This window comes from Andrena cerasifolii, chromosome 9, assembly GCF_050908995.1.
Source record: "Andrena cerasifolii isolate SP2316 chromosome 9, iyAndCera1_principal, whole genome shotgun sequence".
NCBI lineage: Eukaryota > Metazoa > Arthropoda > Insecta > Hymenoptera > Andrenidae > Andrena > Andrena cerasifolii.
The window spans coordinates 3,014,958-3,039,451 of NC_135126.1; the positions used below are offsets into that span (position 1 = coordinate 3,014,958).

The window sequence follows — 24,494 nt, forward strand, 5'->3', positions numbered from 1 at the left end:
ATCCTAAAAATGCAGTTGCTATTAATATTAATATAATAATCACTCCTACAATTCAATCACGGGTAGATTTAAAGGAATGATAATAAATTCCCTTCGGTATTTCTGATCACACAATTTCATTCTTATCAAATGTCACAGAAATGTTTAAGCGCCCCATCTCAAATGCCGTTTCAGTTACATATGTTCCCTTCAATGATATCTAACAGTCCCATGTCAAGTCCTGTACACTGTGATACCGTGTTTTGAAAATAATACCCCTCGAAATGGGTTGAAGTAAAAGGATAGCATGTTCGATGAAATGTGGCTGACATAATTCAAAATGATTAATTCATTCGGTATGAAAACAGTCCGCGAAACGGCTTAGGCGAACACGACCGATGCATCGTCCCCGCGAAATGGTTACATTCTGTATTTCTTGAGTGCATCTTGCCCACGTATAACTGCACAGAGCTACGAATAGCCCGCGGCACCGTATAATGTAAACTCATGGAAAACTAAACGCCCACGTCCCAATGCATGAGGAATGAGAAGCAGAAATAATAGCCAGTAGAATGCCATATTTCACCGTCCTGCTTCCAGTAATATCGCACGGGCTAGCCGTGAAAATTAATCGACGTGTTCCCAGTTATTGTTATTGCCTGTAATGACCGAGGGAGCATCTACTTCCAATGCATTTCCATGCGCATCCGTGCTGAGAGTACTCACGCTTCAATAATGCGTTAATTGCCTGTAATTAGATTACCCGGAACGACACACATATTTCCACTATATTCCTTCATTCCTTATCACTTCACGCATTAAGGGGTGCTTCTCGTGTAACAGCCCCCGAAATTTATGATTTTTGCTTTAAAAATTATTGTTAATATTATATTAAACTTTTTTGGGATATAAAGAGGCATCTTTAAACTCGTAGATTTTTTTTTAATGTCGATCCTTCTTATTAGTTATTAATTATTGTGGAATCGTGTTTACCTCTTCGACGATGTCGGCGTCAGGTGTAGCACCTGTCACAGTCATCTGATTGCAAAAAGAAGATAGTTTTCTTAAAGTTAAATAATTTACGCTGGGACTGGACCGAAAATTTTAATTTTAGTTTTTATTTATAATACATGTTTCGTCGATGTAAAGAATAATATGAAAAATTTGTCTAAGGAAAAAACTTACTTCTTCTGTCAAACGCTAAAACTCTTTGAATTTTTCATTTCTTTTTCTTTAAAGTGGACCGATCCTAGCGTAAACTATCTAACTTTAAGAAACTCCTATTTTTTTGTTTGCAATTAGATGACTGTGATAGGTATCTACACATCTCGCCAACAGGAGTTACATCGTCGAAGAGGAGGACAGGATTCCACAATAATTACTAAATAATAAGAAAGATTGACATAAGTAAAATATTTTCTGCAAGTTTAAAGATGCCTCCTTATTTCCCAAAGGAGATTAATCCACTATGATCAACAGTTTTTTCAAATAAAAATTCTTAAATATCAGTTACTTTTGGGACTGTTCGACCAGAATCCTCCCTTAACCGATGATGTATGCTTATGGAAAAAGGAAACGCGATTTTGGGATTTATTACTTCAAAATGCGAGTTCTAAAAAATTATTATTATTATTATTATTATTATTATTATGATTATTATTATTATTATTATTATCATTATTATCATTATCATTATCATTATCATTATCATTATCATTATCATTATCATTATCATTATCATTATCATTATCATTATCATTATCATTATCATTATCATTATCATTATCATTATCATTATCATTATCATTATCATTATCATTATCATTATCATTATCATTATCATTATCATTATCATTATCATTATTATCATTATTATCATTATTATTATTATTATTATTATTATTATTATTATTATTATTATTCAATTTCTATTACTCGTAGAAAATAAATGACATTCTACTAATGTAATAAATGCGAAAGTATGTTTGGATATTTGTTACTCAATCACATCGAAACTACGCAACGGATCTTTCTGAAATTTTGTATACACGTAATCTAGGACCAGGAATAATATATAGAATACTTTTTTTATCTCGATTTTGTTAACCGATCTGGACCAAATTTTGCATAATTACTCTATGGAGCATTACAGAAAAATATAGGCTACCATGAAATCTGGACATCCTTCCCCCTTATTTCACCCCCTCGCCACTCTGTGACAATCGAAATGTAACTCGAGCAACATACATATAGATGAGTATCAGTAAAACTAAATCTAGAGTAAAGGCGAGGCTGCAATAGCAATTGTTCATAAGTTTAACCATTAAGTATCTAAAATTAAGAACTAAACTAAAACTAACAGAAATAAAGAGAATTGAAGTTACCTACACACGATTGAGAATTGATTCCGACTACAAAAATATTTTCCTCTGTTAAAATTGGGAATTATAAAAGTTACGTAAGCTTTAATAACATTAATACTAGCCATTATATTTACGATATCCTAAGTAACACGTTTCTTTGCCAAATATTTCTAAATGCAGAAAACTCGGAACATCTTCAAGCTCCAAAAGCCAAATATCTAAAATAGTTCACCTTCTCTTAAGGTAGAAAATCTCTCATAAATAAATTCTTGTTTGTTCAAAACGTAGCTAGCTAGCCTTCCCGAAGTTCCTGCTTGTCGCAAAAATTTTGAGAAAATCACCGGAGGTCAATCATGGAATTACGGACGCCCGAAATGTAAGATGGAACGTGACTCGTGTGCATGCCATTCTTCGAGTGCCTATAAAGCATTCTCCGCCGTATGGCTACCGCGTCGTAACTCGCTCCGCTTCCTAGGTATTGTTGCCTTACCGAAGGATTCTTCAATCCTAACCTGCGTACAAAGCGGCCATGGAAGAAACGTTCGGAGCAACTTCTTGCGCACCACTTCTGCTGCAGGCCATCCGTAATATGGTTGGTGCCAGGCGATCAAGACCACCACACCGTAACCATACAAAAAAATCTTGAGACGCACGAAGAGCTTTCATCGCCTTTTATTCACCATAGACCAACATACACCGAGTATCTATCTTCAAAGTAGATGAAACTTTCTTTGAGGAAACCAGTCAAAATTCTGTTGCAGCAGAATTTTTCCATGCCACATTATCTTTGCAAGTGTCGCGAGGAAATGAACTGCAAGTGTGGGCAATAATGCACGCCAAAATTTGTGGTAAATATGTTTCCCTTGCCAAAGGTTAACACACTGGTCTGAGTGAAAGGAAAATTCCTTCAGCATGGAACAAACGCAAGAATGCCGAACGTTGGAGACAAGTGGGAAACACAAATCGAAGGCGTCTGACCATGAACAGGTGAGAGGGTTAAACAGCTCCCATGTTACACTCGCTTTGTCGAGATTTGTTAGTCGTGGGGCAAGGTAGCATAATGCAGCTAATTAAGGTGTACCTGGGGAACCTTCTCACTGTCACCTTTCGTTCAGCGTTCGACGTTTATCTTGAAAAGGAAATTCCAACGCCTGGTTTCAATGGGGAAGGAATGCTACTCTATCTTATCGTCTGCTTTGTGTTCCCGCAAAGTGCTCTGCGGTGTACAAGTATTTAATTAATATACATAAAGGGGTCTTTATAAAATAATTATTTAGATCTTGATCTTTAACGCATACAGGATAATTGAACGGTTTGTGCGAAAAATATACACAATTTTCACAGTGTAATAGTCGGTTCTTTAGCTAACGGACACGCAGGGAATTTTCTTTCGTTGTTAAGATGTGAATAATATCTTTGTTAAATTTGTCGAAAATACGCGTAATGTTAATTAGTTTCAGTGGCCTGCAGCCATATTGGAAAGGGGTAAACACGTTTCACTGGGAAAATGTGTTTTCAAAGTTGCGCTTCGATCGTAAGACAGTGCGTGAATAAATTTAAGATTTAACTTCCAAGAAATTTCATTGCATACTTTATTGACAATTGAATAATCGTTCCGACGAATTGAAGCCTATGGTACAGGAATCGCATGGCTAATTTTAAACCCCCTCTGCATCACTTATACAATTAACTTTTACATTCAAAGTACACGTCTGTCAAGTTTCACCGTTGAGTGATCCGCGTCAATGTGTAAGCTTTAGAATTAATTGACGTTAGAGGAAAAGACAGCCAGTACCAGGAAAATTATAATCCTTTCCACACAGACGTTACACAAAACTTACAAGCCTCTGTTCGAAGTCATTCGAATCGCTCGAATCCTTCGATTTATTCAAGGCATTCCAGCCATCCCAAACATTCTGCGAGCCAGAGGTAGAGTTGTTAGACTGTTAGGTTCGAGGAACGAGCTAGCATAAAATTTCTACAGACGTATAAATCGATTGGAATTTTTCTGCAGAAATTAATACTTCTCCAATATTAAGGGGACTAGGCAGTCGAAAAATCGATTTTTTTATTGCATTTTCCGAAAGTACTATCTTTTCTCAATAAAATGCCGCTTGGTTTATAGTAAAATTCGCAAAACTGTAGATTTGGCAGCTAAAAACCTCAAGCGGCAACATATAGCGTCGCCTTTGCCTAGAAACTTTAAATGCGTTTTTCTCGAATATTTTTTTCTCTTCGTTTTTTCCTGATCGCGAGCGAATTGAGGTTCAAATCGACTTGGAAAAAATTACAGGATGTGTAGAACATGTGTCATTTCGGCGCAAACCTCTGATATGGTCGGTAAAAATTCGGGACTTTCATAAAAAAAATTAAGAAGTCACCGGATTTTTTTAAGAAAATCTCGAATTTTTACGGACTTTATCAGAGGTTTGGGCCGAAATGACACATGTTCTACACATCCTGTAATTTTTTCCAAATCGATCTGAACCTCAATTCGCCAAATCTACAATTTTGCAAATTTTACTATAAACCAAGCGGCATTTTATTGAGAAAAGATAGTACTTTCGGAAAATGCAATAAAAAATCGATTTTTCGACTGCCTAGTCCCCTTAAGGTAAACATGTATGATTTAAAACCTACGCGAGTGCACTAAGTGTCGCTCCGTAACATAAATAAGTCAAGAACTCCTTAAAGAAAAATAGCTCTACGGAAAAAGTAAACAGTCGAACGGTATGGATCATATGTTTCAAAACATATGAAATCGTCGGTCGAAAATACCGACATGCGCCTACTCCCGGGTTAACTAGCCAGCAGAAAAGTACCCTAAACATACAGCTATTACCGAACAAAATAACATTCATTGCTGTTAAGTGCAAAGCAATTATGACACCCCGCCATTTGTCCATACGCGATCATGATTGAAGAATTCTTTCCTCGTAATATGTTACATTCGTATTATCGATGCAACGAAGTGAAAGGGGGAAGATACAACAGTAAATTACGCGAGATCATTGATCCCCCGTTTCCGGAACTATCTGAAATTAACTGTAACTTTAAGGCTGATCGTAAAGTGGCAGCAATTTATTCGAGGCAATTAAAATCGTGCTGAAATTTAAAACAGCTTTAAATACGCGGGGAAACGTCCCAAACGTAGCAGCGCGGCCAGAGGAGACTGACGTCGAACGTTATAAAGAGAATTCGAGCCACGGACGTGAAATATTAGCGCATAAAAACGTTACGTTCCTTCGTCAACCATAAACGAAGATTATCCCGCGGTTTCAAAGCGCTGCACAGCGAGAAGACTAATAAGACGCTTAAATCATTGTGCCCGGCTCGTTCGGAATTCCCGAATTAATTCATGCCTGAATTAATATCCGTGGACCACAGAAATGCACGGAATCGACGAGGGCACCTGGGATTAATATTCATAAAGCGGATGTTTTCGCGTGGCCCCATCGGTGTAATTATGCATTCGGTTTCTGATTGGAAATTGGTGTCTTCGCGTTTGCCCAAAAACGCGCGTATTCGTTCGTTCTACGTTGAACCGCAGGGATTCGTCAGGTTGAGGAATCTGTAAGAGTCTGAACATATTGGGGCCAGGATTTAAATATAATTTTGACGGACTGAAATAAATGGTATTCAATTCTGAGAATGGTATGGAGAACGTTTTTCTTGAGGAGTATCAAAAGGTATGAAATTATAAAGAGTAATGTAAAATTAATTATGAAAAAAGCTGTAATGTGTTAACTTCGAAGAGCCTTTGTATTTATGAAACGCCTTTTTATTTATAAAACCGACTATATGTATGATAGATATACGTATGCAATAGTAAACTACCCCCGCGCTTCGCTTCGGGCCTAAGAGATATTATAAGGACTCCATGAAAACACATGTCAGTCCTTTTCACCACCCCCTAGGGGTTGATTAGGGCAAAATCCTGAAATTGGTTTTTAGGCATTTATGCGGGTAACCTTTCGAAGTAAGAACCGAGTTGATATCTAATCGGACCGAAGAGATTTTAAGAAATCCGTGGAAACACTCTTCACCCCTTTTCACACCCTTAGGGGTTGATTAGGGCAAAATGCTGAATCTGATTTTTAGGCATTTATGTGGGTAATCCTTTGAAAGGAAAACCAAGTTGATATCTAATCGGGTCTAAGGAATAATAAGGAGTCCGAGAAAACATATTTCACCCCTTTTTATCCTCTTCGGGTTGGCATTTAAAAAAATCCCTCCTTATCGAGCACCTAACTCGCAAAAAGAATATACCCTCCGAGTTTCATGTTTCTAAGGTCAGCGGTTCGGGCTGGACGGTGATGGATCAGTGACACAACGATTATATAAGTATAGATAGATTCCTAATTTTCGCGACAGATCAACGCACCTTGGCCAATGCAGGGAAATGTTAAAATTTATGCAAAGTTATGCAAAAAAACTACCAACCCTCAATGACCAGATATTCAGTTTTAATTTGAAGATTTTAATTGTTAAAGAAAAGCAGCTTTATTTCTATTGGGTATATTTCATATTATTATTGTTTAACAAAGTTTGTTAATGGGTTATTTAATAGTGATTAATATAATTAATATTCTTCTAAATTTTCTGTAGTTTTTATTTTTTAGCATAAAACGGAACCGTGGCTTGGCATCTTCTTTTAATATAACACCTTGCTTCGTAGAGTGGTGCTTTTTTGCAAAGTGAAGATCGCAAAATCATGGGATCCGTACTGCGTTTACCTAATTTTTTGTTATTCCGAGGGTTAGTAGCTTTCCGCGTAACTCGTCGCCAATGACGAGTTAACTCGTCTCCTCGGTTAACAATCTGCCGCATGCAATCGCCAAGCAAAAACTCCCACGTATACGGCGACAACAAATTACATCGACATTCTTCAGGTAAAACCCCGATTACGTTATACCTACTCTGCGCAGGATGCAATCGCCCGAGTGCAATCAATGCGAAATGAACATTCGGAATGGAAGGATCGCCTCGGTACGATCCACGCGATCCTCAGCTTCCAGCCTCAAAGAAATAATCCCCCCCCCTTCTGTCAGTGTGAACGTGATCGATGCCACAATTCCCTGGCCATACGGAATGAAATTAAACTCACGTTGCGCTAGAATCCAGCTGCTAGGTGCTGGCACATTTCACTGGGACGCTATTCAGCCGGGGGAGGGAGGACTCCGAAGCGAGGCGGGAAAAAGTAGGTAGCCGAACGGTGCCGGTCTCTGAAACGCATTCGGCGATCTCGTTTCCACCGGCGGCTATTCCAGAATTCACGGGGCACGGGCGACCGTAACGAGACCAGTCGACGGAGGCAAGAAGTTAACTGGCCGGCGCGATCTTAACGACGGTCACTTTATTAAAACTCGGAAACACACACCCCGTCAGGCAATTAACGTCCCGCGTACGTAGCACCTTTCACGATCGGCCTGTCAGCCTGACCGTCGATTACGCGCAACCGTGCGTACGCCCGTCCGACCAGGACCTTTCTTGCCTCGGGAAATGCAACCGAGGCAACTCGCTGCGCCGGACGGTGAAGTCGTCGGCCACGGATAGTATTGCGGCTCGAACATCGGCGAATTCTTGTCAAGCTGCAACGGGCATCGGAATGCTGCCAGAAAGTGCGTCGCTTGCGAAAATTCATCGGAGGCAAGAATTCGATACCGGTAGATATCTCTAACGATCTGAACTGCGGATGCACTGACCGCCAGCTTAATCGACTCGGTGTTCCGAAGGGGAAGGTACGAAATTTGGTAGTGGATGCTGGAAAAGCTGCCTGTGTAAAAGGACAGCTTTGCGTCAGCAGTGGATGTGTAGGGGAGACCGGGGCTAAAAGTTGCGATTTCGATAAAACATAAACAATGACTGGAAAATAATGTAGTTATTCTCTTCGCTATGGACTAATTTTTTTGTTGAATCTATTATATTTTATGAGTTTAAGCTTGTGATTAATATATTGTAATAGGTTTTTCGTAGAAAGTAATTTATTTGTGGCTGGTCGAAGCGGAACTTCTTACCCCTTTATTGGGGCAAGTTGTTAGCGCATTGGGGTAAGTTGTTTCTAAGATATAAGAGTTGCCTTTTAATGAAATATTTCATTTTCTAATGAAATAAAACGGAATTTTATTAATAACGTTTATTTACGAAGGATCGGATCAACAAAAATGTAGGGTGAACGCACCAATAAATGAACGCTTAAGGCTAATGAATGAACACTTTTATAAAATTATGTTCGCAGCGCGATTGATTCCACGTGCTGCAAAAATTCTTTGGATATGAAGCAGGAAAATTAAAGAAGTCTCTAGTTAATTAGTTGCTTATTTTAATAACTTATTTTACTTATTTTAATGTAAAATGTCCATTCACTGGTACGTGTTCGTTTACTGGTACATCCACCCTATTATCTTTTAAAGAAAACCAAAACAATGTACTAACCATAAACATTATGTTTGGTATAAAACTAAACTCTACAGATCAGTCTTACATTCAACTGTTTGTGGGTACCTACTTAGTGAGATTTATACATGTAGCCTACAGTGGTTTCCTGTCCAGATTGTAGTTTTTTAATAACTCTCGATAGAGTCAGGTGGTAGATACTGAATTCTCTAGCGACAGTTTTTACCTTTATGCATTTATTTCGATGGAAATCGTGCCCCTTTCCGCTTTTCATTCATTGTTCGCATCTTAAAGCACAGCAGGAACAATTTATACATTTGCGGTGGAGCAAGTTGTTCCAGTAACAACGTGCCCCAAGTTATAGTAACAACTAGCCCTTATCGACACATTTTACAATTTCAGAGACTATTCGGCTATTTCATATATTGAAACGATAAACACTATTACAACATGTTCTTAAATGTCATTTGATCCATACGAACGAATCAATCAATAACATCGACGTTAAATAATCGAAAAAGACCAAAAAATAATGATAGAAAAATATTTACTTATCTGGTGCGCGACTAATAGGTTACGCGGACGCTATTAAAGTGGGCGACAGAGTGGCGTGATCAACTCACGCGGAAAAAATAATTTAAAGTACAAAGCTCTTTTCATTTTGAACATAGAACCGTCGGAACAACTTACCCCCGGAACTTTTAGCCCCGGTCTCCCCTACAGAATTTTAATCGCAGGATTAATTGCGAGGTTCAATCATCGAATTCGGGCAAGCTTCTGCGTTAAGAATGGAGGTAATGAAGTCATTAAGTCGAAGCTGATGCAATATTAAAATCGAGGCTGCGCGTGAATTAATGCAGCAGTCCCTCGCTGCTTTTACGCATTATCGCGCGCATTTCTTTGCACACCGGCTGCTAGCTTCCGTTTCCACGTTGCAACGTGAAATTAGGAGCTCGTTACGCGAGAGGAGGGATTAAGGCGTGCATTATGCATCGTTAATATCATCCAGTCGTGCCACCCATTTTTCAGCCGCTACCGTTACCGATCTAACAATAATACGGGTGTTGCGCGGGGCCGTGTTACAACGTGGCATTAAGACCGCATTCAGCGAGACATCGCGCAGCCGATTGCTCATTAACAAATGAGTCTCTAGCCCCGCGTTTAAGAAAATTCACTTGCAACAAGAGACGCTCGCTGAACGGTTTGGAGTAACGTTACATTGATGGCTCGCCGCAGCGAACGGCGTCGGGGACTTTACGAGGATCTCTTTAATGGAGCTTTAAATCGAGGCGGAGAAGACCGAGCAGCAAATGACCCGTTTCAGTCACCGGTTAAAAATACATCGTCTACGCAGGATTTTGGCCAGAAACTACGCAGAACAAACACGGGGGCGGTTCAGAGACCCTGGTGCAGAGCGCTTACTGGCATCGGTATGAAGGCACTTGGTGAATCATCTTCCAGAATCGGGGATCAGATTCACGCCAACGCACAGTGGGGAAATTTCGCGATTTTATTCCCAAAGCCACGAAAATAAATTTTTCATTTCGACGAAATAAATGCAAATCTCAATTGAAGGACTAATATGAGTATCAAATGCCACCAATTTTACTGTTAAATGTTTTAATACAAAGCTCTTATAGAGTCGCAATTGTTTTTGGTAACGTGAGGTTGGACCGATCGCAAAGAATTAATCCAGATTTTCAAGTTGCTTCAAACACTTATATTGTGTTATTCAATGATCTGAAAATAATTTGAAGGCATGGATTCGATTCCTGGTGGTGCGTAAGATATCTTTTTGTCCTCAAAATAATTTATTATTAAAATAATAATTATGTTTCGGTTTTTAATACGTAAGTTATACAATTTTTAAAGTTTAACATTTTTTTTCTCTTTCTTAATGCATCTACTACCACCCATAGCCACATTCATATAGTTTAAGAATCTCTTCTTCTTTTTGTGTTTCGAATAACCCCTACAGTTCTTTTTGTCAACGCCATGGCCACCGGATTATTTTTCAACCCTCTCTCTGTATCTGCCACGTTTTTTTTTCACTGTCACAAAAAAATTCAGAGCAATAGTTCAAGATACAATAAAACAGCCTACCAAACCTCAAATTAATTTGTCGAACCGTTTTTGTACCAAAAATTCACAAAGGATTGCCTATTTTTCGGCCCAACAAGGCGCAATCTCCCCTTAATCTAGTGTCGATTGATTCACTGCAAGCAGTCCATAGTCCACAGATCAAGATCAAAGTGTATCGAGTTCAATTAACAGCATGTGGAGTCAAAGGCGATGGCCCCAAAATGGTCAACGTACGATCTCCAGTGTCTCGTGTGAACGGTTAAAAACTATCTTACTTTCTACTGAAATTCCAGCAGCGCGTAGTTGCGTTCGCAGTCGTTCCATAATTACATCCCGTCGTTCCACGCTGAGCCAGAATGTTTTTCCACGAAGTAACTCGAGGCGCGCAGATATTGCCACGCGAAAATTCATACGCCGTGATTTTATCTCCTCTTAACACCCCAGCGTTTTAAGGACGCTCCTTTAAGCGGGACGATCCTGGCGAACCCAGGCAGCGCGCGCCTTCCGTTTTTGTCCCGGCCAGCTCCAGAAATGATAGGGAACGATTAAAAGAAGGGGTAAAGGGGAGCAAAAGGTAAGCAGGGAGGAAATTTACACTCGTACGTACGCGCGTGCATGCATTCTTCCACGTCGCTGTGGCGTCTGTATTCGCGGAGATTTCAACCACAGCATCTGCATGGGCGACCACGCGCACTTGCGCGGCCATTGCAAGCGTCTGCGAGTAGGTACATAGAGTTTCCGTTCAGTAAACATTTAAGCGAAACGATGTGTCGTAGGGATGGAGATTGTACTCTTCTTTTGTTAAATGAGCAGAGATTAGATTAGTAGGTATTGAGCTTTGAAGTAATAATGTGAAATTTCAGAGCAGAAGTACTCTTTTAACTTAATGGGGATTTTATATTATTAATGCTTCTATGTTTTAATAAACCTAGTACGAAATTTCTTAATTTTAAGCTTTAGTCTTTTAAACCTAAATATTTTACTTTATGAAATTGTAGGAATTAATATTTTAGATTTATTTGGTAGAGTTAAATATTTTAGTTTAAGAAATTTAAGGAATTCTACTTTACTTTATTCTATTTCTCTGTCGCACTGCTTTGGAACACACTTGAACAAAAAATACACTTGGAATCTTTCACGTTAAGGGGAGATTTCGTTATAAAAATCGTTTTTTTTTATCATTTTTCGAATGTTCAACCTTTTAAGAATATGTGTTTAAAAGGAAATTTTGAATTTCGTAAAATCCCGAAGTTATAGGCATTTGAGTAGTGGCAAATGCATGGGTAACACTCGGCCACTCGGCGCTCACGTAAAACTTTAAACGCGTTTTTCTCGAAACAGTGTTCTTAAAATCGGCGGAACCAATATCTCAAAAAGTTATAAACCGATTCGACTGAAACCTTTTTCATTTTGAAGAATATACTTCTGTCTATTGGAGAAACCACTAACTTTTAAAATTTTGGAAAATTTGTAATTTTTAAGGCCTTGAAAGGACGAAAGATATAGGGAAAAAATGATTTCAAACTGCAAGTGTCGTTATTTTCTCAAAAATGTAATTTTTGTCATTTTTCTGGTAAATCAACTAGCGAGTTTCATGCCATTTAATAATCTGGCATTGTTTTATATTTCAGATGAATAGTTTAGGTGCTACAGGTTCCACAGTTTTGAATAAATTTTTTGTCGCCTCGACTTTAACAACTGCAATGATTAATTATAAAAAATATATATTTTTCTATAGTTTGAGACATCCTTAATACAATGCAAATAGTTCCACTGAATTATATACAGTAGTTTTCCTTCACCAAATTCCTAAAGATCACCTATTTTTATGGACTACAGATCGGAACATCCCCTTAAAGTGTAAAAAATAGAATTAGGTGCTGCTTTAATTCAGTCATTGATTAGGGTCGTTGGGATATAAAATATATCCAGCCAGACAATTAGATCGTACTTTAGGCAGATTGTTATGTAACGCACGTAATTACCCGCACGCGGAACACCTGAATGCTTAATTTATACATGTTGGCGAAGGGAACACGCTCGATAGCATTTGCTGGTGGCTCGGTTCAACGATATCAGTAATTACACGTAACGAACGAACCTAGGCATAGACTTAACAGCATTCCTCGGGGCTCTTTGATCTAGCCTGAACGTTTTCGCGCGCGAGTTCACCTGAGCACAGTTAATTCGTGGAATTCGAAGTTAGATGGATATAATCGATCTTAGCATGCCGTGCTTGCCACGAGCTCTGTTCCGCAGAAGTCCAACCGCGTCTCAGATAACAAGTATACGGTACCAATCGTGATCATTGTGTAGCATACTTGTCGTTCCTCTTTCGACGATATTAACCACTGAGCTTGAAAAATACGATGCAGGACAATGAAACATTTCGTCCAAGCAACTCGACAATTTTAATTAACACGAATCGCTAGATTGGTTAAATCTTTTGCCATCTCTTAACCAAAGGTTTCGTTTTTAAAAAATAGGCGACTTCTAGCAGTCGTTTAGGAGTTTAAAACAGCTGAATCAAATCCAGATTATCGTTTCGAAATTCAGAACAGGTGTGTAGAAGGTGTGGAGTAAGTTAATTGAAAAATGTGGGAGAGTATGATTAGATGTATATAAGTCGTCGATTTCGCTTTACATGCTTATGTTTTTCATCACCCGTCTTTCTCAACTAACTGTCTTACAGTTCTTCTGCATTCTGAAGTACCTACCAACATAAATTAAAAAAGTCTCGCGTCTAATGTCACGAGCGTAAACAAAAGTGTTTTTACTTTAATTTGTCTGTGAAGCATTATTAGAACAAGTGAAAATATGGTATATTCCTCTGGCTCTCCAGTTACCTATTTGCCTCACTCCAGTTCAGCTACCTCTATCACGAGAACGAAGCCTCGGATTGCTAAATGGTAATTATCTGTTCGATTCCTCCTATCAGGATCAATTTGCACGGTTCAGCTCGTCCCATAATTCTCAGGCCACTCTGTACGTCTCCATAGCGCACTCCTAACACGTTCGTCAACCAACCATCTGCTAACTAACTGTAAAATATCCGGGATACCGAACGATCGGTGTAGAAATGCTTTTAAACGGAGAAATTCACGGCACGTAGCTCACCTGGGCAAACTTTTCCCCCCCAAGTGTCTCTCCTCTTTCGGCGGGGATTATTCGCAATTAGCAGCGGTGGACAGCCTGTTATCTAACCGATACCCCGTGCCTGCGCGTAACGCAGGGCCGTTTCATTCACGCGAGCAGCTCTCGCGCGAAACCGAGCTAATTCCAAGCACGCGAGCGCATTAGCAATCGTACGTCATGCAAACTCTGGCCCGAGGTGGAAGATAATTGGCCGTTCGGAGGCTGTTTCGCGCCCAAGCGGCGCGAGCATCGCGCGAACAATGAGGACTAAACGATACTCCAGAAGCTCCGGTCCCCATCGATGCCCCCATTCAAGCATAGTTTTCTCGTTATCCAAACAAGGAAGTAGCAGGAACACGCTCCGCGGTCTGCCAAACGATTTCTATCGTCCTCTCCGCGCTGGCCGTTCTAGCCGGTGTTGCGAGGAGTACACCGACCTCCGGCGAGATCTCGAATCGATTCCACGTCCGTTTCTGATCGCGGGAGACCCCAAGGCGCCGATACCCGATAAGGCAAACGCAGGTGCAAACGGTGCGCGCACGTCCGCGTAGACTGGACGGCGGATTTTCTCCAGCTTTCCAGCCCGACGCGATTTTCGTGTCACGAGAAAGCTGACCCTTTGGCAGCCCCACCGGAGCCACGAGATCGGGATCCTACGTCGGGAGCACTATCAAGGTCGCAGGCAGTCGCAAGGTGAACCGGACGATCCTCGAACAATCGAGAGTTCCTTTGGTAATTAGTGGATGCAGTGGTGGAGGAAATTTGAGAGGGACATTGAGGAATGGTGCAGGAAATGTAGAAAGTGATGGTAAATTCGTAGTTTAAAAGCTGAGAGGGTATATTTTAAACAGGGAATCCACCTACAAGAGATGCCAAGCTAAGTTTTAAAAAATTAGCTTCAATACATCCTTATGAAATCGTTTCCACCAAAAGCTACGCTAAGATGTAGCTATGCTTTTTTGGAGCATAAGTTAGCTCGACGTAGCACGAGACTGCAGTTGGAGCATGTAGCTTACGAAAGGATGAACTTCAGTAACGTTAAAAATAAGCGAGAAGCTTTGAAAATTGGAGGGATGAATGTTTATGCAATAGTAAAACCCCCTGCAAAAATTCAGAAAAATTGATTGGGTAGTTTTTATGTTGTTTAACTTACGGGGAAATGCAGTGTCGAGAAATATAGCTACAAAATTAAAAGTGAAATAATAGGCCCAAGTGTTTGAAATCTTGCGAGCAGAAAGATCAAACACTGAGCAAAATTGGCACAGAAATACCGAACAATTGATTCGATTGTTTTTGTTTTAAATGAAAGAAAATGACACGGAAACTTGCGCTTTCATATACATTCCAACAAGCAAGTATATCATGAAAGATCAAATATTCAGTGAATTGACAAAATAAAATAAAAAGAGCGAATTCAACTGAACGTGCGATAAAAACACACCATTGCCATTTCTGACTAGTTCTCATCACAGGAAAACGCTTTATTAATATCTTGCAAATTGATAAGCTTTTGGGTAAGATCGTCACTGAAACTCATCCTTAAATCTACTAACGTTGTTTTTAAATTTTCATTACAACCTCGGATAAAAAAGTTGAAAAAGCGAGCTTCACTATTTTCTTCGCTATTCCGACCAATGGCATTTTTCTTCAAAACGACGAAACACGTTAGCAATCTAATCCTTCTAGCTTCTCAAAAAAACTCAAGTCGTTTGGACCAATTTTGAAGAAGTTATTCTGTTTTAAAGGGTGTCCCAATACTTTTGCCGAACAGCGTAGCAGAGCATTAGCTTAGCTTGCAGGTGGATGCCCGGCTTTCCGCGCGAATACGTTTGAAACGTGGAGTAAGTTTCTTTCGTCGAAGACTTTGTTTTTGAAATAATCAAGCGTAGTTATTACCCGCAGTTTTTATCAGAATAATTACGAGTTTTGCTATTGAGTTTCCTCGAAAGCGAAGCCTCGATCGAAGAAAACGTAGCCTGCACTTTCCACGCATTTTTGCGCGAGCAATCGCCCCATTCCTGGTCGCACCGCGAATTTCACCCCACCCCGCGCACAACGCCGCTCTTTCTCCGTTGATTTGAAGAAAAATAGAAAGGCGTGCTTCTTGCCGAGAGTTTCTTCAGTCTCCAACCTGGCGTGGCGGTGAAAATTTTCGCGCGAAGAAACGGCTTGGTTAAACACATTAGAGCCACGCTGTTGCATAAAATCAGCCTAGCCGTGTGTTCGCTTTACGTACAATTCACAAAACAGCGAATGGACAAAAGAGAAAATTCATTAACGGACCGTTAAATGCGATCGCTTTGTCATTACCGCTCGTCCAGGTGAAAACTGACTTGAAAATGAATTTAATCTCCAGGGTTCTTTCTTAATCACTTTCCATCCTCCTTAATCTCGTTGCTCTCGTTTAGAAGCACGCGAGGTGAACTAAATCCTCTACCGCGAAGAAGACGAAAGTACCTAGCACAGTTGGCCGGAATAATGGTCCAGAATTCCTCGTTGCAGGCAGAAGATTCGAAGCTCCTCCCATTCCTGGTTGCAACTCTGTTACATCGGATGTTTAATTCATCGACTCCATCACGGTCGGGCCTAATTTCCGAGGGGCTGCTAGGGAAAAGGAAGGATCTTCATCGATCAAGCGAGCATCCCATCGGAAAGCCTATTAATCTCTATGAGAAGTAATCGATCGATTCGGCACTTGGAGGGTCTTGTTTCGCTTCTAGAGCTAGCCGCGGAGAAATATTCGAGCGGGCACGATAGACGGCAGCCGACGTATTTCATATCTTGTCATCTTCGAGGAAGCTGACCCTTCGGGATCTCGTGGTAGCTCGAGCGCAGGGTACCCGGTGGAAACCTTCTATCAAGGCCGCGGCCGAGGCAGTCCTTTTATTTTCTGGGCATTTGACGAGAGCGACATGCCTGGCATTCCTCGCTGGAATAGCCGTGTAACTATGCCCTCGGCATAGCCTACGTGCGTGTTCAACCGTAAACGCGTGTGAGGCCTGTGCCCGTGTGTGCTCCTACCTATACAGGGTGAGCCACAGAAAGTGAACTCACCAATTCTCTGGCCGATGCAACGGACCGATGAGTGCTTTACACACACGCGCACAGTTTCCCTGCCCATGAGTCACTGGACACTTGCCTCTATTCAGCAACCTGATTAGTGAAACATAGACAGCAAGCATCCGAAGTGACTTTATTATTTCACGTTTGTATTCACTTGGTTCGCTTGTAACATGCTTCCAAGATCTGTTTGGACCATTTAAAGGAACTGGGAAATGGTAATTAAGTGGGATTCGTGCGAGGACCTTCGCAGTTATCAAACCTTAAACCAATTCGGATGTTGTGAAATAAATTGGACAGAAAAATAAGAAAAAACGTGGCTGAAATCGAAGAAGGGGTTGTGGCAGGGATTAGAACAGCCTTTTTCGAGTCACGATCCCCTTTTTTAATATTCAAATAACCTGCAACCCTCCCCCATATAAGGTAAGATGAATTTAATTAGGCAAAGAAAACGCATTAAAAGTAGGTGTTTCAGAATATAATTCTAGCTTAATAATAATAAAAAAACAACTCCCAGAAACCTTGGCGACCCTCAGAGAACACATCGCTACCCACTTGGGGGTCGCAAGTCACCGGTTGGGAATCACTGGATTAGCAGATGGTTGGGAGAATGGAAAAGATTAATCACGTTCAAACGAACTATTAGATACATTGATCGAAGATGTTTAACATACAATTTGAAGTATATATTCTCTGCAATATAAACAGTTAATGTGTTCACAATATAAAATCGTCCTCCTACCAACTATGCAAAGTGTCCAGGGTCTTGTGAATAGAATTGTACATCCAGGGTGGCCAGAGCACTATTGGAGGGTTGACTTTCGTCGATATCACCCACAGATCAGGGATTGTAACCCGCCCGGAGCGGGTTACTAGTAACATAAGACAGTCTGGTTTAGACTGAAAAAATGAGCAATCTTTATTTAAATAATTATTTAAATAATTATTATTATTATTATTTCGACGGGAGAACCCTTTAGTATACAAAGCTTGAACAATTCAGTACAATAAATATATATAAAATAACGTAACATAAACAGAAAAAATAAAATAAAACGGAAATTATAAAGTAACAAGAAAAACATAACAATATAAAACGAACGACATCGCCAAACAACTGAGCGCAAATTAAGGAGATGGTAGTCTCCTAAGTACCAGAGTCCTAAACGAGGCGAAGGAGGATAAGAAAATATCTAATTCAGCAGGGCACTGGTTTAGCTCCTCCATAGCACAATTATTGGGATTGGCAGAGTAATAATGATAATTTGGGACTCGGGATACAATTATGAATTTTTTACTCAATGAATAACAATTTATGAATTTTTTACTCAATGAATAACAATTTATGAATTTTTTAGTCAATGAATAACAATTTATGATTTTTTTACTCAATGAATAACAAATATAATCGTGCAAAACTATTAACATAATATTCATCTACTTGTGCTCTGCTCAATTTTTCGGCCGGATGACCAGAGTACCCCCTTAACGGGACTAGGCAGTTGAAAAATCGATTTTTTATTGCATTTTCGGAAAGTACTATCTTTTGTCAATAAAATGCCGCTTGGTTTATAGTAAAATTGTAGATTTGGCAGCTAAAAACGTCGAGCGGCAACCTGTAGCGTCGCCTTTGCCCAGAAACTTTAAATGCGTTTTTCTCGAATATTTTTTTCTCTTCATTTCTTTCCTGATTGCGAGCGAATTGAGGTTCAAATCGACTTGGAAAAAATTACAGCATGTGTAGAACATGTGTCATTTCGTCGCAAACCTCTGATATGGTCCGTAAAAATTCGAGACTTTCATAAAAAAAATTAAGAAGTCACCGGATTTTGGTAGCACACAAACAATGATGGTGACTGTCTGCCCTAGACTGTCTTATGCTACTAGTAACCAGCTCCGAGTTACAATCCCTGCCACAGATGCCCCACATCTTGTACTATAAAAATATAACACAATCTCGAATACCATGAAATTATTGGAATCTCCAGTGCATGATGTTTGAAGCGAAGCGTTCAGCGTTATCTCGATGGCAGTATCCTACCGGGGATATAAAGAATTCATTTCTAACCACGTATTCCTATCACACTTTCCTTAACCAGAATCGCAAACAACGTAAATGCATATTCATAACGCTAGAGCGCACAGTGGCGTCGTATGGCTTGGCCTTTGTAATTCCACCCCGCGTACGTTCAAGTGATTATGCTAATTGCCACGTTCGACTTGCCTCTACGGGCGCAGAAACGCGCAGGCATCTGAAATATTTCGGCAAACAGCCGTTGCGCTCGCTTTCTCCTGTCCGCTTTTCGCGCACGTGTGCTGCCGAACGCGATTGCTCGCTGAAACGTCAACATACTTTCGGATACTTTTGCACCGACGAATGGGAATGATCGCGAGATTCCTAAAATCTCACCGGCCAGACTACCGCCGTGTAATTAAACTGGGCGGAATCGAAGGCACCGGCGCGGGCAATGAATGATTCATTTTATGGCGCGTTGCGAATCCTGTTCCTTTTAATTTCATCGCGCGCGACAATGTGCCGATGATTTGATATTAAAATGGTGCCCGTAGGTGACATTTCTGCATCTGGTTGCACGCGTGTGCACGCACAGAGGCGCGCGCGTGTGCGTAAAGGACGGGCACTCAAGGCCGATCGTCGGCCAACCCTTTCTCCGTCCTCAACGTGGCCCCAAGAAAAGACAGTTCCGAGCCGCGGAGTTATCGCGAATGCGGTGTATCTATATCAGACGTTATTGCCACGCCGTTGAGCAACGACGTGCCGCGGGGAGCATATGGTTGTTTAAACAAGTGAATCCAGTCTGTCACAGGTAATCCGTTAATCGAGAAACTGTTCTAATAATAAATGGCCCTTCGTACTAGACGGACGTATTTTCGCGAAGCATTGTATCTGCACACTTTGTGGAATGTAAACTGTCGTTTAACTCCGCCATGTGTCTCAAGGTTTTAAGGGGTCGTCCTTAAATTACGTAAGACTATTTGGGGGAAGGGGGGTCGTGAATTTCTTACAAGGGGGAGAGGGAGTCAGGTAGCGTCTGAAGTAATATTTTTTTAATGTAATTTTTAAGAGGAGTAGTGATCTATCGCATACACGAAACCGAGTTAAATGAATTATGTAAACTTTTGAAAGAATTTTAATAATTGAAAGAATGCAATGTAAAAAATATTACTTAATTAAGTGGTCTCCCTGTTTTGACTTTTGGGATTTTTTTTAAGTGAAACTCTCGAATTATGCGTATATTTGTACATGTTTAGGCAATATTTTAAAAAGAAATTTAATTTAAAAAAAAAAACAGTACCTGAAACTTTAACCCTTCGTTGACACTCAAAATGAACACCTTTTCTCCAAAGCTGACTTACAAACTATTTTTTCTCTCAAAATATTATATCCGAGCAACAACTCTGTAGATTTTTAGCCTCTAATATTGAAATTTGTAAAAGTTACAACTATTTAAAGATTTTCTTCGTTTTTCTCGACATGTGGTAATCTAGAATTTTTTTCACCAAATCTGTGATTAAATTTCAATAAAAAAAACTATTGGAATATATTCTAGAGATCTTAAAATTGATCCATGATTTTTGTTATGACGATTGGATTCTTTAGATGATAATGGCAGCTGTTCAAAAATTGCTCTGGGTGTGAGCCACCCAGGTATGTCAAAGTTGATCGAAAAAGGAGGTGTGTCAACGAAGTGTTAAACGCGCTTCAAAAACCAATCACCCGATTTACTTCAAACTCGACATATATCTTGAGTAGATGTCCCATTTTCGCAGGTACTAAAACTAAGGCGGTTTTTGCAAAATTAGACTTTTCCGACTTAAAAAACCAGCGATTATTTTTGCAGAAATCGATGTCTGTTTTAGACGCTGCCATTTTTTTTTTAATTTTCGGTATTTCTCATTTAATCTAGTTCGGGCGATAGCCACAGTCATACAGATTACACAAATTTTTAAATTTTCTCTTTCAGACAAATATTACTACTATTTGAACTCCGGATACAACCACTATTTTTGCATACAATTTTTTTTCATATTCTCTAAAGATGAATTATTTTTAAAGTTATACTAAGATTTTAAATAAATTAACTTCCTTGGCAGAATAGTGCGTTAAACTTAGAATTTAAAATATATAAATAAATTATAGGTAGTAATTTATTTGTTAGTTATTTATTTATTGTTGAATTTCTTTATCTAATTGATCTAATTTTAATAACAATAATTAGTACGGCTTCTTTAACTTTATTTGAACGACAAATGAAGCCACAAAGCTGGAAGCAAATATATTTACTGGTTTTGTTTTAAAAAATTCCCAAAGTTCGCATCATTGTTCGCCCGTCAAGGCAGGTAGACCGTTTAAGGAAGGGAGGGAAGGAGTTGGAATATAAAACCTCACGAATTCTCATACAAGGTGAGGGAGAGGGGAAGAAATCGCCAAAAGTACACTTACGTAATTTAAGGACGACCCTAATCAACTTCCTGGCAAGGAGCATCGTGATTGAAAATTACATGGAAATCTGGATTTTCAGATTTATGGAAATATAAGCGGAGCCCACTGCAGATCTGTTTAATGAAATTTTATGAAAATAAGAATGGAGGAAGCAGCTACATTATAACTTTACAGATGTGATGGAAGAGAACCTGTCCAAATACCATCCCACTGGATTAAGGATTGCCATTGAAAGATATGGAAATCAAACCGGTATGCAATCTACCATCCCTCCTTCGGGAGATAACTCGTTGAGTAACGCTCCGCTCGAAAAGAATTTCCCTACGTGTTTCGCTTTCCACCGTGGCACTTTCGAATCCGTCCGATAGGAAAAGCGATTCCGTCTGCAAACTTGCCAACTTTCCATCGATTCGTTCCTTTTTCTTTTTTTTTTTTCGGCGATCGACAGCGGTACGGAGAGGTAATATCGATTCGTTTCGGTCGACCTCCGTTTAGGTTCGAAGAAACGAAAGGTCGCGGTGGAACCGCGTGCGCGTCGAGCGGGGAATCGAAAACTTATGCCTGGATCGCCGGGCCCGTTTACGTCGTACGTGACTTTTCGGCTTAATGCTTTCTACGCTCCGACGGCGACGACGACCGATACCCGTTTCTCCCCGTGTGTACACGTTGTGCAAGTGCCGCGGGAATATTGATGGGCTTTCAAACTGAATTAACCAGAAGAAACGCTTCGACGGCGCGCCGTTGCTCACCTGTCGCGCGTAACCCCTTTGTTTCTTGGGCTTCTCTATCATATACCCGATTAGTTCCGTAATTATTACTATTTATTACGCTTCCCGAGAAAACCGTGAGTCACTGCGAAACAGGATGAAAGGGGGTAACTGTGACAGCGAACAGTGAAATCGCTCGCTGCGAAGATACGAGATCAAGCATTACTGAAATCCGCTTGATATTTAATATTTCTTGGAATAGATATATTAGAAGCTAGAAGTAATTTGATGAACTGCGAGTATGAAAATTTGATTCTGCTTTCACACGATTTTGCCTTACACGTTCGGGAAAAATATTGAATTCTCCTTTTGCATTTTTTTTATCTCTCACAGCTCGATAAAGCCTTTTTGAAAATCTTCGCTTAATTTCAATTCTGAGAAGGAATATTCCCACTTATTTTTCTCTGAAACTGCTATGAATTTAAAAAAAATTCTTGGGATTTGAATTTAAGGTGAATTCTATTTCTGCGTGATTTATTTTATCTCATACGGCCCGATAAAGCCTTTTTGAAAATCTTCGCTTAATTTCAATTCTAAGAAGGAATATTCTCACTTATTTTTCTAGGAAACTGCTCTTAATTAAAAAAAAAATTCTTGGGATTTGAATTTAAGGTGAATTCTATTTCTGCGTGATTTTTTTATCTCACACGGCCCGATAAAGCCTTTTTGAAAATCTTCGCTTAATTTCAATTCTAAGAAGGAATATTCTCACTTATTTTTCTAGGAAACTGCTGTCAATTAAAAAAAAATTCTTGGGATTTGAATTTAAGGTGAATTCTATTTCTGCGTGATTTTTTTATCTCATACGGCCCGATAAAGCCTTTTTGAAAATCTTCGCTTAATCTCAATTCTAAGAAGGAATATTCCCACTTGTTTTTCTAGGAAACTGCTGTCAATTAAAAAAAAATTCTTGGGATTTGAATTTAAGGTGAATTCTATTTCTGCGTGATTTATTTTATTTCATACGGCCCGATAAAGCCTTCTTGAAAATCTTCGCTTAATCTCAATTCTAAGAAGGAATATTCCCACTTATTTTTCTATGAAATTGCTCTTAGTTAAAAAAAAATCCTAGAATTTGCATTTAAGCCTGTGTACCACACTCTAAAGTAAATGATTTGTCTATTGTTTACGACTTCCATTCCGACTTTATCTCGCATGTGACGCAGTCAGAAACAAATTGAGTTCGAGGTTTATCAATTTATTTGTGCGATTGCGTATAATTACGATCTAGATGCAATGCTTCATTTTCTCATGTGCACGGTATCTCTTTTTACACGGATTTTTTGGAAACGCATCTATCTTGTAAAAACAGAATTAAGAGTACTTTTGTTCGCCTAAGCGTTACTTTGTACCACTAAGAAAGTAACAAGCAAACAATTTTGTGAAAAAGGGAATCTTCAATAGCGACATACGTTCATACGTGGGAATCATGTTTATTTAGTCTATAGAGGAAGACTAAAAACAATTCTTGTTAGAAATACAGGGGAAACAGATCCCTGTGCAGACACCGTGATGGCTGCTGCAACAGTTGGATCACGGCAAAGGGACTCGATATCGCGTGTCGAAGGTGTGCAAGGACATACACTCTTTGGTACTTGACTTTCCTGTGAGTTCATGGAGAGCGACCGGACGTCCAGCGTGTAACGATCGCATCTTCTCAGGGAACTGGTTATAAGAAATATAGGTATCTGAAAGCCGGCAAGCAGTTACCAATCATATTTTTATTATCTATTAAGAAAACGTACTTAATACCATCGTGCCCGTTGCGTGACATTATTACTCGTTTATTGCGCGGTGCCCAAGGATTATAGTCTATCCAAGTATTTTTACAGTCGTCTATTTAAATTCCGCAATTGTGCCATGCTAGGCAAGCAGCTTCGAATCACTACGAACCGGATCGCACACGTGAAATTAGCAGGAAACGATCCTCGTAAAGTCTGACCTATACTGGCTGCAACTACTTAAGACTCTCCGCGCGTAGTAGTAATCTCGCTCGGATCTGGGGGCAAAATTTTCAAGAAACTACAAGGTGGAGCGATTCAGTCTAGACAATTAACCACTTTCTAAAATCTATCCTGCAATAATATAAGATATTTCTGGTGGGCGGGCAAACTAGTATAAGTCAAATTTCACTCTTTAATTTTGTTCCTCTTTGTGCATCGAAGTTAAAAATAATAGTTTCTTTTAACACATATGCTATCAACTTTCACGTTCGAACCCCTGATCTTACATAGCGCTTTAAATATTCTA

The 24,494-nt window shown here is 39.6% G+C and overlaps 1 protein-coding gene across 3 annotated transcripts in view; it reads right to left on the reverse strand.

Moving 5' to 3' along the window:
* LOC143373484 (uncharacterized) overlaps positions 1–24,494 on the reverse strand; it is a 72,213-nt gene that overhangs the window by 32,673 nt on the left and 15,046 nt on the right. Inside the window, exon 1 of one of the 3 annotated variants that reach the window (XM_076820802.1) lies at positions 7,450–7,828. The exons of the other annotated variants lie outside the window; for them this stretch is intronic. The gene's annotated coding sequence lies outside the window, so the exon portion shown is untranslated. Of the gene's footprint in view, positions 1–7,449; positions 7,829–24,494 lie in introns of those variants that run through there. 3 annotated transcript variants of the gene reach the window in all.